The sequence below is a fragment of the Lampetra fluviatilis genome, chromosome 55, assembly GCF_964198595.1.
Source record: "Lampetra fluviatilis chromosome 55, kcLamFluv1.1, whole genome shotgun sequence".
Lineage (NCBI taxonomy): Eukaryota > Metazoa > Chordata > Hyperoartia > Petromyzontiformes > Petromyzontidae > Lampetra > Lampetra fluviatilis.
This window is the reverse complement of record NC_136329.1, coordinates 2,639,634-2,660,826: the sequence shown is the minus strand read 5'-3', so window position 1 is coordinate 2,660,826 and position 21,193 is coordinate 2,639,634.

Genomic DNA, 21,193 nt, shown 5'->3' with positions numbered 1-21,193 from the left:
ACCACTCACCCTCATCACTCACCCTCACCACTCACCATTACCAATCATCGTCACTACTCACCACTCTTCCTCACCACTAACCCTCACCACTCACCCGTCTCCCTCACCACTCACCCTCACCACTCACCCCTCTCCCTCACCACTCTCGCTCACCACTAACCCTCACCACTCTCCTTCCCCACTTACCACTCACCCTCACCTTCACCAATCACCCTCACCACTCACCCTCACCACTCACCACTCACTCTCACCACTCACCCTCACCAATCATCCTCACCAGTCACCCTCACCACCACCACTCACCCTCAACGCTCAACCCTCACCACTCACCCTCACCTCTCACCACTCACCCTCACCTTTCACCCTACCACTCACTCTCACCACTCACGCTCACCACACACCCTCACCAGTCACACTCACCACTCACTCTCACCACTCACCCTCACCACTCACTCTCACTACTCACCACTCACCCTCACGACTCACACTTACCATTCACCCTCACCCTCACCACTCACCCTCACCACTCACCCCTCTCCCTCACCACTCACCCTCACCACTCACCCTTCTCCCTCACCTCTCACGCTCACCACTCCCCTCACCAATCATCCTCACTAATCAACACTCACCCTGACCACTCACCCTCACCACTCACCAATCACTCTAACCACTCACGCTCACCACTCACCCTCACCACTCACCACTAATCCCTCTCCCTCACCACTCACGCTCACCACTCACCCTCACTACTCACCCTCACCACCAACACTCACCCTCACCACTCACGCTCACCACACACCCTCACCAGTCACACTCACTACTCACTCTCACCACTCACCACTCACCCTCACCACTCATTTTCACCATTCACCACTCACCCTCACTACTCACACTTACCACTCACCCTCACCCCTCTCCCTCACCACCCACGCTCACCACTCACCCTCACCAATCATCCTCACGACTCACCACTCACTCTCACCACTCACGCCTCACCCTCACCACTCACCACTCACCCCTCTCCCTCATTACTCACCCTCACCACCACCACTCACCCTCACCACTCACACTCACCCTCAACACTCACCCTCACCACTCACCCTCACCACTCACCTCTCACCACTCACCCTCACCTCTCACCTTCACCACTCACTCTCGCCACTCACCACACATGCTCACCACACACCCTCACCAGTCACACTCACCACTCACTCTCACCACTCACAACTCACCCTCACCACTCACTCTCACTACTCACCACTCACCCTTACCACTCACCCTCACCACTCACCCTCACCACTCACCAAACACTCTAACCACTCACGCTCACCACTCACCCTCACCACTCACCACTCACCCCTCTCCCTCACCCTCACCACTCACCCCTCTCCCTCTCCACTAATGCTCACCACTCACCCTCACCACTCACCCTCACCACTCACCACTCACCCTCATCACTCACCCTCACCACTCACCCTTACCAATCATCGTCACCACTCACCCCTCTCCCTCACCACTCACCCTCACCACTCACCCCTCTCCCTCACCACTCTCGCTCACCACTAACCCTCACCACTCTCCCTCCCCACTTACCATTCACCCTCACCTTCACCACTCACCCTCACCACTCACCCTCACCACTCACTCTCACCACTCTCCCTCACCAATCACCCTGACCAATCATCCTCACCAGTCACCCTCACCACCACCACTCACCCTCAACACTCAACCCTCACCACTCACCCTCACCTCTCACCACTCACCCTCACCTCTCACCCTACTACTCACTATCACCACTCACCTCTCACCACTCACCCTCATGACTCACACTTACCATTCACCCTCACCCTCACCACTCACCCCTCTCCCTCACCCCTCTCCCTCACCACTCACCCTCACCACTCACCCTCACCACTCACCCTCACCAATCATCCTCACTACTCACCACTCACTCTCACCACTCACGCCTCACCCTCACCCTCGCCACTCACCACTCCTCCCTCACCCTCACCACTCACCACTCACCCCTCTCCCTCACCCTCACCACTCACCCTCTCCCTCATCACTCACCCTCACCACCACCACTCATTCTCATCAGTCACACTCACCTTCAACACTCACCCTCACCACTCACCCTCACCACTCACCTCTCACCACTCACCCTCACCTCTAACCCTCACCACTCACTTTCACCAATCACCACTCATGCTCACCACACACCCTCACCAGTCACACTCACCACTCACCACACACCCTCACCACTCACTCTCACTACTCACCACTCACGACTCACACTTACCACTCACCACTCACGCTCACCACTCACCCTCACCACTCACCCCTGTCCCTCACCACTCACCCTCACCACTCACCCTTCTCCCTCACCACTCACGCTCACCACTCACCCTCACCACTCACCCTCACCACTCACACTCACCACTCACCACTCACCCTCACCCTCATCACTCAACCTCACCACTCACCCTCACCAATCATCGTCACTACTCACCACTCTTCCTCACCACTCACCCCTCACCACTCACCCTCACCACTCACCCCTCTCCCTCACCACTCTTGCTCACCACTCACCCTCACCACTCTCCCTCCCCACTTACCACTCACCCTCACCTTCACCACTCACCCTCACCACTCACTCTCACCACTCTCCCTCACCCAATAACCCTGACCAATCATCCTCACCACTCACCCTCACCACCACCACTCACCCTCACCACTCACGCTCACCCCTCACCCTCTCCCTCACCACTCACAGCTCACCACTCACCCTCACCACTCACCCTAACCACTCACCCACACTACTCACCATTCACCCTCACCACTCACCCTCACTACTGACCACTCACCCTCATGACTCACCCTAGCCACTCACCCTCACTACTCACTAATCACCCTCACCACTCACCCTCACCACCACAACTCACCCTCACCACTCACACTCACCCTCAACACTCACCCTCACCACTAACCTCTCACCACTCACCCTCACCTCTCACCCTCACCACTCACTCTCACCACTCACCACTCACCCTCACGACTCACACTCACACTCACCACTCACCACTCTCACTCAACACTCACCCTCACCACTCACCACTCACCCCTCTCCCTCACCACTCACGCCTCACCCTCACCACTCACCCCTCTCCCTCACCCTCACCACTCACCACTCACCCCTCTCCCTCACCCTCACCACTCACCCCTCTCCCTCATCACTCACCTTCACCACCACCACTCACTCTCACCACTCACACTCACCCTCAACACTCACCCTCACCACTCACCCTCACCACTCACCTCTCACCACTCACCCTCACTTCTCACCCTCACCACTCACTCTCACCACTAACCACTCACCCTCACCACTCACACTCACGCTCACCACTCACCAGTCACACTCAACACTCTCCCTCACCACTCACCCTCACCCCTCTCCCTCACCACTCACGCTCACCACTCACACTCATCAATCATCCTCACCACTCACTCTCACCACTCACGCCTCACCCTCACCACTCACCACTCTCCCCTCTCCCTCATCACTCACCCTCACCACCACCACTCACCCTCACCACTCACATTCACCCTCAACACTCACCCTCACCACACACCCTCACCACTCACCTCTCACAACTCACCTTCACCTCTCACCTTCACCACACACTCTCACCACTCACCACTCACGCTCACCACACACCCTCACCAGTCACACTCACCACTCACTCTCACCACTCACAACTCACCCTCACCACTCACTCTCAATACTCACCAATCACTATAACCACTCACGCTCACCACTCACCCTCACCACTCACCACTCACCCCTCTCCCTCACCCTCACCACTCACCCCTCTCCCTCTCCACTCATGCTCACCCTCACCACTCACCCTCACCACTCACCACTCACCCTCATCACTCACCCTCACCACTCACCATTACCAATCATCGTCACTACTCACCACTCTTCCTCACCACTCACCCTCACCACTCACCCCTCTCCCTCACCACTCACCCTCACCACTCACCCCTCTCCCTCGCCACTCTCACTCACCACTAACCCTCACCACTCTCCTTCCCCACTTACCACTCACCCTCACCTTCACCAATCACCCTCACCACTCACCCTCACCACTCACCACTCACTCTCACCACTCACCCTCACCAATCATCCTCACCAGTCACCCTCACCACCACCACTCACCCTCAACACTTAACCCTCACCACTCACCCTCACCACTCACCTCTCACCACTCACCCTCACCTTTCACCCTACCACTCACTCTCACCACTCACGCTCACCACACACCCTCACCAGTCACACTCACCACTCACTCTCACCACTCACCCTCACCACTCACTCTCACTACTCACCACTCACCCTCACGACTCACACTTACCATTCACCCTCACCACCACCACTCACCCTCACCACTCACATTCACCCTCAACACTCACCCTCACCACACACCCTCACCACTCACCTCTCACAACTCACCTTCACCTCTCACCTTCACCACACACTCTCACCACTCACCACTCACCCTCACCACTCACCCCTCTCCCTCACCACTCACCCTCACCACTCACCCTTCTCCCTCACCTCTCACGCTCACCACTCCCCTCACCAATCATCCTCACTAATCAACACTCACCCTGACCACTCACCCTCACCACTCACCAATCACTCTAACCACTCACGCTCACCACTCACCCTCACCACTCACCACTAATCCCTCTCCCTCACCACTCACGCTCACCACTCACCCTCACTACTCACCCTCACCACCAACACTCACCCTCACCACTCACGCTCACCACACACCCTCACCAGTCACACTCACTACTCACTCTCACCACTCACCACTCACCCTCACCACTCATTTTCACCATTCACCACTCACCCTCACTACTCACACTTACCACTCACCCTCACCCCTCTCCCTCACCACTCACGCTCACCACTCACCCTCACCAATCATCCTCACGACTCACCACTCACTCTCACCACTCACGCCTCACCCTCACCACTCACCACTCACCCCTCTCCCTCATTACTCACCCTCACCACCACCACTCACCCTCACCACTCACACTCACCCTCAACACTCACCCTCACCACTCACCCTCACCACTCACCTCTCACCACTCACCCTCACCTCTCACCTTCACCACTCACTCTCGCCACTCACCACACATGCTCACCACACACCCTCACCAGTCACACTCACCACTCACTCTCACCACTCACAACTCACCCTCACCACTCACTCTCACTACTCACCACTCACCCTTACCACTCACCCTCACCACTCACCCTCACCACTCACCAAACACTCTAACCACTCACGCTCACCACTCACCCTCACCACTCACCACTCACCCCTCTCCCTCACCCTCACCACTCACCCCTCTCCCTCTCCACTAATGCTCACCACTCACCCTCACCACTCACCCTCACCACTCACCACTCACCCTCATCACTCACCCTCACCACTCACCCTTACCAATCATCGTCACCACTCACCCCTCTCCCTCACCACTCACCCTCACCACTCACCCCTCTCCCTCACCACTCTCGCTCACCACTAACCCTCACCACTCTCCCTCCCCACTTACCATTCACCCTCACCTTCACCACTCACCCTCACCACTCACCCTCACCACTCACTCTCACCACTCTCCCTCACCAATCACCCTGACCAATCATCCTCACCAGTCACCCTCACCACCACCACTCACCCTCAACACTCAACCCTCACCACTCACCCTCACCTCTCACCACTCACCCTCACCTCTCACCCTACTACTCACTCTCACCACTCACCTCTCACCACTCACCCTCATGACTCACACTTACCATTCACCCTCACCCTCACCACTCACCCCTCTCCCTCACCCCTCTCCCTCACCACTCACCCTCACCACTCACCCTCACCACTCACCCTCACCAATCATCCTCACTACTCACCACTCACGCCTCACCCTCACCCTCGCCACTCACCACTCCTCCCTCACCCTCACCACTCACCACTCACCCCTCTCCCTCACCCTCAACACTCACCCTCTCCCTCATCACTCACCCTCACCACCACCACTCATTCTCACCAGTCACACTCACCTTCAACACTCACCCTCACCACTCACCCTCACCACTCACCTCTCACCACTCACCCTCACCTCTAACCCTCACCACTCACTTTCACCAATCACCACTCATGCTCACCACACACCCTCACCAGTCACACTCACCACTCACCACACACCCTCACCACTCACTCTCACTACTCACCACTCACGACTCACACTTACCACTCACCACTCACGCTCACCACTCACCCTCACCACTCACCCCTGTCCCTCACCACTCACCCTCACCACTCACCCTTCTCCCTCACCACTCACGCTCACCACTCACCCTCACCACTCACCCTCACCACTCACACTCACCACTCACCACTCACCCTCACCCTCATCACTCAACCTCACCACTCACCCTCACCAATCATCGTCACTACTCACCACTCTTCCTCACCACTCACCACTCACCCCTCACCACTCACCCTCACCACTCACCCCTCTCCCTCACCACTCTTGCTCACCACTCACCCTCACCACTCTCCCTCCCCACTTACCACTCACCCTCACCTTCACCACTCACCCTCACCACTCACTCTCACCACTCTCCCTCACCCAATAACCCTGACCAATCATCCTCACCACTCACCCTCACCACCACCACTCACCCTCACCACTCACGCTCACCCCTCACCCTCTCCCTCACCACTCACAGCTCACCACTCACCCTCACCACTCACCCTAACCACTCACCCACACTACTCACCATTCACCCTCACCACTCACCCTCACTACTGACCACTCACCCTCATGACTCACCCTAGCCACTCACCCTCACTACTCACTAATCACCCTCACCACTCACCCTCACCACCACAACTCACCCTCACCACTCACACTCACCCTCAACACTCACCCTCACCACTAACCTCTCACCACTCACCCTCACCTCTCACCCTTACCACTCACTCTCACCACTCACCACTCACCCTCACGACTCACACTCACACTCACCACTCACCACTCTCACTCAACACTCACCCTCACCACTCACCACTCACCCCTCTCCCTCACCACTCACGCCTCACCCTCACCACTCACCCCTCTCCCTCACCCTCACCACTCACCACTCACCCCTCTCCCTCACCCTCACCACTCACCCCTCTCCCTCATCACTCACCTTCACCACCACCACTCACTCTCACCACTCACACTCACCCTCAACACTCACCCTCACCACTCACCCTCACCACTCACCTCTCACCACTCACCCTCACTTCTCACCCTCACCACTCACTCTCACCACTAACCACTCACCCTCACCACTCACACTCACGCTCACCACTCACCAGTCACACTCAACACTCTCCCTCACCACTCACCCTCACCCCTCTCCCTCACCACTCACGCTCACCACTCACACTCATCAATCATCCTCACCACTCACTCTCACCACTCACGCCTCACCCTCACCACTCACCACTCTCCCCTCTCCCTCATCACTCACCCTCACCACCACCACTCACCCTCACCACTCACATTCACCCTCAACACTCACCCTCACCACACACCCTCACCACTCACCTCTCACAACTCACCTTCACCTCTCACCTTCACCACACACTCTCACCACTCACCACTCACGCTCACCACACACCCTCACCAGTCACACTCACCACTCACTCTCACCACTCACAACTCACCCTCACCACTCACTCTCAATACTCACCAATCACTATAACCACTCACGCTCACCACTCACCCTCACCACTCACCACTCACCCCTCTCCCTCACCCTCACCACTCACCCCTCTCCCTCTCCACTCATGCTCACCTTCACCACTCACCCTCACCACTCACCACTCACCCTCATCACTCACCCTCACCACTCACCATTACCAATCATCGTCACTACTCACCACTCTTCCTCACCACTCACCCTCACCACTCACCCCTCTCCCTCACCACTCACCCTCACCACTCACCCCTCTCCCTCGCCACTCTCGCTCACCACTAACCCTCACCACTCTCCTTCCCCACTTACCACTCACCCTCACCTTCACCAATCACCCTCACCACTCACCCTCACCACTCACCACTCACTCTCACCACTCACCCTCACCAATCATCCTCACCAGTCACCCTCACCACCACCACTCACCCTCAACACTTAACCCTCACCACTCACCCTCACCACTCACCTCTCACCACTCACCCTCACCTTTCACCCTACCACTCACTCTCACCACTCACGCTCACCACACACCCTCACCAGTCACACTCACCACTCACTCTCACCACTCACCCTCACCACTCACTCTCACTACTCACCACTCACCCTCACGACTCACACTTACCATTCACCCTCACCACCACCACTCACCCTCACCACTCACATTCACCCTCAACACTCACCCTCACCACACACCCTCACCACTCACCTCTCACAACTCACCTTCACCTCTCACCTTCACCACACACTCTCACCACTCACCACTCACGCTCACCACACACCCTCACCAGTCACACTCACCACTCACTCTCACCACTCACAACTCACCCTCACCACTCACTCTCACTACTCACCAATCACTATAACCACTCAAGCTCACCACTCACCCTCACCACTCACCACTCACCCCTCTCCATCACCCTCACCACTCACCCCTCTCCCTCTCCACTCATGCTCACCCTCACCACTCACCCTCACCACTCACCACTCACCCTCATCACTCACCCTCACCACTCACCATTACCAATCATCGTCACTACTCACCACTCTTCCTCACCACTCACCCTCACCACTCACCCCTCTCCCTCACCACTCACCCTCACCACTCACCCCTCTCCCTCGCCACTCTCGCTCACCACTAACCCTCACCACTCTCCTTCCCCACTTACCACTCACCCTCACCTTCACCAATCACCCTCACCACTCACCCTCACCACTCACCACTCACTCTCACCACTCACCCTCACCAATCATCCTCACCAGTCACCCTCACCACCACCACTCACCCTCAACACTCAACCCTCACCACACACCCTCACCACTCACCTCTCACCACTCACCCTCACCTTTCACCCTACCACTCACTCTCACCACTCACGCTCACCACACACCCTCACCAGTCACACTCACCACTCACTCTCACCACTCACCCTCACCACTCACTCTCACTACTCACCACTCACCCTCACGACTCACACTTACCATTCACCCTCACCCTCACCACTCACCCTCACCACTCACCCCTCTCCCTCACCACTCACCCTCACCACTCACCCTTCTCCCTCACCTCTCACGCTCACCACTCCCCTCACCAATCATCCTCACTACTCAACACTCACCCTGACCACTCACCCTCACCACTCACCAATCACTCTAACCACTCACGCTCACCACTCACCCTCACCACTCACCACTAACCCCTCTCCCTCACCACTCACGCTCACCACTCACCCTCACTACTCACCCTCACCACCACCACTCACCCTCACCACTCACTCTCACCACACACCCTCACCAGTCACACTCACTACTCACTCTCACCACTCACCACTCACCCTCACCACTCATTTTCACCACTCACCACTCACCCTCACTACTCACACTTACCACTCACCCTCACCCCTCTCCCTCACCACTCACGCTCACCACTCACCCTCACCAATCATCCTCACGACTCACCACTCACTCTCACCACTCACGCCTCACCCTCACCACTCACCACTCACCCCTCTCCCTCACCCACACCACTAACCCCTCTCCCTCACCCTCACCACTCACCCCTCTCCCTCATCACTCACCACCACCGCTCACCCTCACCACTCACACTCACCATCAACACTCACCCTCACCACTCACCCTCACCACTCACCACTCACCCTCACCTCTCACCCTCACCACTCACTCTCACCACTCACCACTCACACTCACCACACACCCTCACCAGTCACACTCACCACACACTCTCACCACTCACCCTCACCACTCACAATCACTACTCACCACTCACCCTCACGACTCACACTTACCACTCACCCTCATCACTCACGCTCACCACTCACCACTCACACTCACCCTCGCCACTCACCCTCACCACTCACCCCTCTCCCTCACCATTCACCCTCACCACTCACCCCTCTCCCTCACCTCTCACGCTCACCACTCACCCTCACCAATCACCATCACTACTCACCACTCACCCTCACCACTCACCCTCACCACTAACCACTCACTCTCACCACTCACGCCTCACCCTCACCACTCACCACTCACCCCTCTCCCTCACCCACACCACTAACCCCTCTCCCTCACCCTCACCACTCACCCCTCTCCCTCATCACTCACCCTCACCACCACCGCTCACCCTCACCACTCACACTCACCGTCAACACTCACCCTCACCACTCACCCTCACCACTCACCACTCACCCTCACCTCTCACCCTCACCACTCACTCTCACCACTCACCACTCACACTCACCACACACCCTCACCAGTCACACTCACCACTCACTCTCACCACTCACCCTCACCACTCACTCTCACTACTCACCACTCACCCTCACGACTCACACTTACCACTCACCCTCACCCTCACCACTCTCCTTCCCCACTTACCACTCACCCTCACCTTCACCAATCACCCTCACCACTCACCCTCACCACTCACCACTCACTCTCACCACTCTCCCTCACCAATCACCCTGACCAATCATCCTCACCAAACACCCTCACCACTCACGCTCACCACACACCCTCACCACTCACCTCTCACCACTCACCCTCACCTTTCACCCTACCACTCACACTCACTACTCACCACTCACCCTCACGACTCACACTTACCATTCTCCCTCACCCTCACCACTCACCCTCACCACTCACCCCTCTCCCTCACCACTCACCCTCACCACTCACCCTTCTCCCTCACCTCTCAGGCTCACCACTCCCCTCACCAATCATCCTCACTACTCAACACTCACCCTGACCACTCACCCTCACCACTCACCAATCACTCTAACCACTCACGCTCATCACTCACCCTCACCACTCACCACTAACCCCTCTCCCTCACCACTCACGCTCACCACTCACCCTCACTACTCACCCTCACCACCACCACTCACCCTCACCACTCAAGCTCACCACACACCCTCACCAGTCACACTCACTACTCACTCTCACCACTCACCCTCACCACTCATTTTCACCACTCACCACTCACCCTCACTACTCACACTTACCACTCAGCCTCACCCCTCTCCCTCACCACTCACGCTCACCACTCACCCTCACCAATCATCCTCACGACTCACCACTCACTCTCACCACTCACGCCTCACCCTCACCACTCACCACTCACCCCTCTCCCTCACCCACACCACTAACCCCTCTCCCTCACCCTCACCACTCACCCCTCTCCCTCATCACTCACCCTCACCACCACCGCTCACCCTCACCACTCACACTCACCGTCAACACTCACCCTCACCACTCACCCTCACTACTCACCACTCACCCTCACCACTCACTCTCACCACTCACCACTCACACTCACCACACACCCTCACCAGTCACACTCACCACTCACTCTCACCACTCACCCTCACCACTCACTCTCACTACTCACCACTCACCCTCACGACTCACACTTACCACTCACCCTCACCCTCATCACTCACGCTCACCACTCACCACTCACACTCACCCTCGCCACTCACCCTCACCACTCACCCCTCTCCCTCACCACTCACCCTCACCACTCACCCCTCTCCCTCACCTCTCACGCTCACCACTCACCCTCACCAATCACCATCACTACTCACCACTCACCCTCACCACTCACCCTCACCACTAACCACTCACTCTCACCACTCACGCCTCACCCTCACCACTCACCACTCACCCCTCTCCCTCACCCACACCACTAACCCCTCTCCCTCACCCTCACCACTCACCCCTCTCCCTCATCACTCACCCTCACCACCACCGCTCACCCTCACCACTCACACTCACCGTCAACACTCACCCTCACCACTCACCCTCACCACTCACCACTCACCCTCACCTCTCACCCTCACCACTCACTCTCACCACTCACCACTCACACTCACCACACACCCTCACCAGTCACACTCACCACTCACTCTCACTACTCACCACTCACCCTCACGACTCACACTTACCACTCACCCTCACCCTCACCACTCTCCTTCCCCACTTACCACTCACCCTCACCTTCACCAATCACCCTCACCACTCACCCTCACCACTCACCACTCACTCTCACCACTCTCCCTCACCAATCACCCTGACCAATCATCCTCACCAGACACCCTCACCACTCACGCTCACCACACACCCTCACCACTCACCTCTCACCACTCACCCTCACCTTTCACCCTACCACTCACACTCACTACTCACCACTCACCCTCACGACTCACACTTACCATTCTCCCTCACCCTCACCACTCACCCTCACCACTCACCCCTCTCCCTCACCACTCACCCTCACCACTCACCCTTCTCCCTCACCTCTCAGGCTCACCACTCCCCTCACCAATCATCCTCACTACTCAACACTCACCCTGACCACTCACCCTCACCACTCACCAATCACTCTAACCACTCACGCTCATCACTCACCCTCACCACTCACCACTAACCCCTCTCCCTCACCACTCACGCTCACCACTCACCCTCACTACTCACCCTCACCACCACCACTCACCCTCACCACTCAAGCTCACCACACACCCTCACCAGTCACACTCACTACTCACTCTCACCACTCACCCTCACCACTCATTTTCACCACTCACCACTCACCCTCACTACTCACACTTACCACTCAGCCTCACCCCTCTCCCTCACCACTCACGCTCACCACTCACCCTCACCAATCATCCTCACGACTCACCACTCACTCTCACCACTCACGCCTCACCCTCACCACTCACCCCTCTCCCTCACCCACACCACTAACCCCTCTCCCTCACCCTCACCACTCACCCCTCTCCCTCATCACTCACCCTCACCACCACCGCTCACCCTCACCACTCACACTCACCGTCAACACTCACCCTCACCACTCACCCTCACTACTCACCACTCACCCTCACCACTCACTCTCACCACTCACCACTCACACTCACCACACACCCTCACCAGTCACACTCACCACTCACTCTCACCACTCACCCTCACCACTCACTCTCACTACTCACCACTCACCCTCACGACTCACACTTACCACTCACCCTCACCCTCATCACTCACGCTCACCACTCACCACTCACACTCACCCTCGCCACTCACCCTCACCACTCACCCCTCTCCCTCACCACTCACCCTCACCACTAACCCCTCTCCCTCACCTCTCACGCTCACCACTCACCCTCACCAATCATCATCACTACTCACCACTCACCCTCACCACTCACCCTCACCACTAACCACTCACTCTCACCACTCACGCCTCACCCTCACAACGCACCACTCACCCCTCTCCCTGACCACTCACCCCTCTCCCTCACCACTCACCCTCACCACCACCACTCACCCTCACCACTCTCCCTCCCCACTTACCACTCAACCTCACCTTCATCACTCACCCTCACCACTCACCCTCACCACCACCACTCACCCTCACCACTCACGCTCACCACTCACCCTCTCCCTCACCACTCACAGCTCACCACTCACCCTCACCACTCACCCTAACCACTCACCCTCACTACTCACCATTCACCCTCACCACTCACCCTCACTAGTCACCACTCACCCTCACGACTCACCATCACCACTCACCCTCACTACTCACTAATCACCCTCACCACTCACCCACCACTCACACTTACCACTCACCCTCACCACTCACCCTGACCACTCACACTCACGCTCACCACTCACCACTCACCACTCACCCTTACCACTCACCCTCACGACGCATACTTACCACTCACCCTCACCACTCACCCTCACCACTCACACTCACGCTCACCACTCACCACTCACCCTCACCACTCACCCTCACCACTCACCACTCATCCCTCTCCCTCACCACTCACCCTCACCACTCACCCCTCTCCCTCACCACTCACGCTCACCACTCACCCTCACCACTCACCCTCACCTATCACCCTCACCACTCACTCTCAACACTCGCCACTCACGCTCACCACACACCCTCACCAGTCACTCTCACCACTCACTCTCACCACTCACCCTCACCACTCACTCTCACTACTCACCACTCACCCTCACGACTCACACTTACCACTCACCCTCACCACTCACACTCACGCTCACCACTCACCACTCACCACTCACCACTCACACTCACCCTCGCCACTCACCCTCACCACTCACCCCTCTCCCTCACTACTCACCCTCACCACTCACCCCTCTCCCTCACCACTCACTCTCACCACTCACTCTCACCACTCACACTCACCACTCACCCCTCTCCCTCACTACTCACCCTCACCACTCACCCCTCTCCCTCACCTCTCACGCTCACCACTCACCCTCACCAATCATCATCACTACTCACCACTCACCCTCACCACTCACCCTCACCACTAACCACTCACTCTCACCACTCATGCCTCACCCTCACAACTCACCACTCACCTCTCTCCCTGACCACTCACCCCTCTCCCTCATCACTCACCATCACCACCACCACTCACCGTCAACATTCACCCTCACCACTCACCACTCACTCTCACCACTCTCCCTCACCAATCACCCTGACCAATCATCCTCACCACTCACCCTCACCACTCATGCTCACCACTCACCCTCTCCCTCACCACTCACAGCTCACCACTCACCCTCACCACTCACCCTAACCACTAACCCTCACTACTCACCATTCACCATCACCACTCACCCTCACTACTCACCACTCACCCTCACGACTCACTCTCACCACTCACCCTCACAACTCACTAATCACCCTCACCACTCACCCTCACCACCACCACTCACCCTCACCACTCACACTTACCACTCACCCTCACCACTCACCCTCACCACTCACACTCACGCTCACCACTCACCACTCACCTCTCACCAATCACCACTCTCCCTCACCACTCACCACTCACCCTCACCAATCATCATCACTACTCACCACTCACCCTCACCACTCACCCTCACCACTAACCACTCACTCTCACCACTCACGCCTCACCCTCACAACTCACCACTCACCCCTCTCCCTGACCACTCACCCCTCTCCCTCACCACTCACCCTCACCACCACCACTCACCCTCACCACTCTCCCTCCCCACTTACCACTCAACCTCACCTTCATCACTCACCCTCACCACTCACCCTCACCACCACCACTCACCCTCACCACTCACGCTCACCACTCACCCTCTCCCTCACCACTCACAGCTCACCACTCACCCTCACCACTCACCCTAACCACTCACCCTCACTACTCACCATTCACCCTCACCACTCACCCTCACTAGTCACCACTCACCCTCACGACTCACCCTCACCACTCACCCTCACTACTCACTAATCACCCTCACCACTCACCCTCACCACTCACACTTACCACTCACCCTCACCACTCACCCTGACCACTCACACTCACGCTCACCACTCACCACTCACCACTCACCCTTACCACTCACCCTCACGACGCATACTTACCACTCACCCTCACCACTCACCCTCACCACTCACACTCACGCTCACCACTCACCACTCACCCTCACCACTCACCCTCACCACTCACCACTCACCACTCATCCCTCTCCTTCACCACTCACCCTCACCACTCACCCCTCTCCCTCACCACTCACGCTCACCACTCACCCTCACCACTCACCCTCACCTATCACCCTCACCACTCACTCTCAACACTCACCACTCACGCTCACCACACACCCTCACCAGTCACTCTCACCACTCACTCTCACCACTCACCCTCACCACTCACTCTCACTACTCACCACTCACCCTCACGACTCACACTTACCACTCACCCTCACCACTCACACTCACGCTCACCACTCACCACTCACCACTCACACTCACCCTCGCCACTCACCCTCACCACTCACCCCTCTCCCTCACTACTCACCCTCACCACTCACCCCTCTCCCTCACAATTCACTCTCACCACTCACGCTCACCACTCACCCTCACCACTCACCCCTCTCCCTCACTACTTACCCTCACCACTCACCCCTCTCCCTCACCTCTCACGCTCACCACTCACCCTCACCAATCATCATCACTACTCACCACTCACCCTCACCACTCACCCTCACCACTAACCACTCACTCTCACCACTCATGCCTCACCCTCACAACTCACCACTCACCTCTCTCCCTGACCACTCACCCCTCTCCCTCATCACTCACCATCACCACCACCACTCACCCTCACCACTCACCCTCCCCACTTACCACTCAACCTCACCTTCACCACTCACCCTCAACACTCACCCTCACCACTCACCACTCACTCTCACCACTCTCCCTCACCAATCACCCTGACCAATCATCCTCACCACTCACCCTCACCACTCATGCTCACCACTCACCTTCTCCCTCACCACTCACAGCTCACCACTCACCCTCACCACTCACCCTAACCACTCACCCTCACTACTCACCATTCACCATCACCACTCACCCTCACTACTCACCACTCACCCTCACGACTCACTCTCACCACTCACCCTCACTACTCACTAATCACCCTCACCACTCACCCTCACCACCACCACTCACCCTCACCACTCACACTTACCACTCACCCTCACCACTCACCCTCACCACTCACACTCACGCTCACCACTCACCACTCACCTCTCACCAATCACCACTCTCCCTCACCACTCACCCTCACCACTCACCCTCACGACGCACACTTACCACTCACCCTCACCACTCACCCTCACCACTCACACTCACGCACACCACTCACCACTCACCACTCACCCTCACCACTCACCCTCAACACTCGCCACTCACCCCTCTCCCTCACCACTCACCCTCACCACTCACCCCTCTCCCTCAGCACTCACGCTCACCACTCAGGCTCACCAATCATCCTCACTACTCACCACTCACCCTCACCACTCACCACTGACCCCTCTCCTTCACCACTCACCCTCACCACTCACCCCTCTCCCTCACCACTCACTCTCACCACTCACCCTCACCACTCACCACTCACCCCTCTCCATCACCACTCACACTCACCAATCACCTTCACCACTCACCCTCACCACTCACCCTCACAACTCACCCTCACCACTCACCTTCATCAATCACCACTCACGCTTGCCACTCACCCTCACCACTCACCCTCACGACGCACACTTACCACTCACCCTCACCACTCACCCTCACCACTCACACTCACGCTCACCACTCACCACTCACCACTCACCCTCACCACTCACCCTCACCACTCACCACTCACCACTCATCCCTCTCCCTCACCACTCACCCTCACCACTCACCCCTCTCCCTCACCACTCACGCTCACCACTCACCCTCACCACTCACCCTCACCACTCACCCTCACCACTCACACTCACGCACACCACTCACCACTCACCACTCACCCTCACCACTCACCCTCAACACTCGCCACTCACCCCTCTCCCTCACCACTCACCCTCACCACTCACCCCTCTCCCTCAGCACTCACGCTCACCACTCAGGCTCACCAATCATCCTCACTACTCACCACTCACCCTCACCACTCACCACTGACCCCTCTCCTTCACCACTCACCCTCACCACTCACCCCTCTCCCTCACCACTCACTCTCACCACTCACCCTCACCACTCACCACTCACCCCTCTCCATCACCACTCACACTCACCAATCACCTTCACCACTCACCCTCACCACTCACCCTCACAACTCACCCTCACCACTCACCTTCATCAATCACCACTCACGCTTGCCACTCACCCTCACCACTCACCCTCACGACGCACACTTACCACTCACCCTCACCACTCACCCTCACCAATCACACTCACGCTCACCACTCACCACTCACCACTCACCCTCACCACTCACCCTCACCACTCACCACTCACCACTCATCCCTCTCCCTCACCACTCACCCTCACCACTCACCCCTCTCCCTCACCACTCACGCTCACCACTCACCCTCACCACTCACCCTCACCTATCACCCTCATCACTCACTCTCAACACTCACCACTCACGCTCACCACACACCCTCACCAGTCACTCTCACCACTCACTCTCACCACTCACCCTCACCACTCACTCTCACTACTCACCACTCACCCTCACGACTCACACTTACCACTCACCCTCACCACTCACACTCACGCTCACCACTCACCACTCACCACTCACCACTCACACTCACCCTTGCCACTCACCCTCACCACTCACCCCTCTCCTTCACTACTAACCCTCACCACTCACCCCTCTCCCTCACGTCTCACGCTCACCACTCACCCTCACCAATCATCATCACTACTCACCACTCACCCTCACCACTCACCCTCACCACTAACCACTCACTCTCACCACTCATGCCTCACCCTCACAACTCACCACTCACCTCTCTCCCTGACCACTCACCCCTCTCCCTCATCTCTCACCATCACCACCACCACTCACCCTCAACACTCTCCCTCCCCACTTACCACTCAACCTCACCTTCACCACTCACCCTCAACACTCACCCTCACCACTCACTCTCACAACTCTCCCTCACCAATCACCCTGACCAATCATCCTCACCACTCACCCTCACCACCACCACTCACCCTCACCACTCATGCTCACCACTCACCCTCTCCCTCACCACTCACAGCTCACCACTCACCCTCACCACTCACCCTAACCACTCACCCTCACTACTCACCATTCACCCTCACCACTCACCCTCACTACTCACCCTCACGACTCACCCTCACCACTCACCCTCACTACTCACTAATCACCCTCACCACTCACCCTCACCACCACCACTCACCCTCACCACTCACACTTACCACTCACCCTCACCACTCACCCTCACCACTCACACTCACGCTCACCACTCACCACTCACCTCTCACCAATCACCACTCTCCCTCACCACTCACCACTCACCCTCACCACTCACCCTCACGACGCACACTTACCACTCACCCTCACCACTCACCCTCACCACTCACACTCACGCTCACCACTCACCATTCACCACTCACCCTCACCACTCACCCTCACCACTCGCCACTCACCCCTCTCCCTCACCACTCACCCTCACCACTCACCCATCTCCCTCACCACTCACTCTCACCACTCACGCTCACCACTCACCCTCACCACTCATCCCTCTCCGTCACCACTCACACTCACCAATCACCCTCACCACTCACCCTCACCACTCACCCTCACAACTCACCCTCACCACTCACCTTCATCAATCACCACTCACGCTTGCCACTCACCCTCACCACTCACGCTCACCACTCACCCTCAACCTCAAAACTCACCCTCACCACTCACCCTTACCAACACCACTCAACCTTACCACTCCCCTTCACCACCACCACTCACATTCACCATTCACCCTCACCACTCACCACTCACCACTCACCACTCACCACTCACACTCACCCTCGCCACTCACCCTCACCACTCACCCCTCTCCCTCACTACTCACCCTCACCACTCACCCCTCTCCCTCACAATTCACTCTCACCACTCACGCTCACCACTCACCCTCACCACTCACCCCTCTCCCTCACTACTCACCCTCACCACTCACCCCTCTCCCTCACCTCTCACGCTCACCACTCACCCTCACCAATCATCATCACTACTCACCACTCACCCTCACCACTCACCCTCACCACTAACCACTCACTCTCACCACTCATGCCTCACCCTCACAACTCACCACTCACCTCTCTCCCTGACCACTCACCCCTCTCCCTCATCACTCACCATCACCACCACCACTCACCCTCACCACTCACCCTCCCCACTTACCACTCAACCTCACCTTCACCACTCACCCTCAACACTCACCCTCACCACTCACCACTCACTCTCACCACTCTCCCTCACCAATCACCCTGACCAATCATCCTCACCACTCACCCTCACCACTCATGCTCACCACTCACCCTCTCCCTCACCACTCACAGCTCACCACTCACCCTCACCACTCACCCTAACCACTCACCCTCACTACTCACCATTCACCATCACCACTCACCCTCACTACTCACCACTCACCCTCACGACTCACTCTCACCACTCACCCTCACTACTCACTAATCACCCTCACCACTCACCCTCACCACCACCACTCACCCTCACCACTCACACTTACCACTCACCCTCACCACTCACCCTCACCACTCACACTCACGCTCACCACTCACCACTCACCTCTCACCAATCACCACTCTCCCTCACCACTCACCCTCACCACTCACCCTCACGACGCACACTTACCACTCACCCTCACCACTCACCCTCACCACTCACACTCACGCACACCACTCACCACTCACCACTCACCCTCACCACTCACCCTCAACACTCGCCACTCACCCCTCTCCCTCACCACTCACCCTCACCACTCACCCCTCTCCCTCAGCACTCACGCTCACCACTCAGGCTCACCAATCATCCTCACTACTCACCACTCACCCTCACCACTCACCACTGACCCCTCTCCTTCACCACTCACCCTCACCACTCACCCCTCTCCCTCACCACTCACTCTCACCACTCACCCTCACCACTCACCACTCACCCCTCTCCATCACCACTCACACTCACCAATCACCTTCACCACTCACCCTCACCACTCACCCTCACAACTCACCCTCACCACTCACCTTCATCAATCACCACTCACGCTTGCCACTCACCCTCACCACTCACCCTCACGACGCACACTTACCACTCACCCTCACCACTCACCCTCACCACTCACACTCACGCTCACCACTCACCACTCACCACTCACCCTCACCACTCACCCTCACCACTCACCACTCACCACTCATCCCTCTCCCTCACCACTCACCCTCACCACTCACCCCTCTCC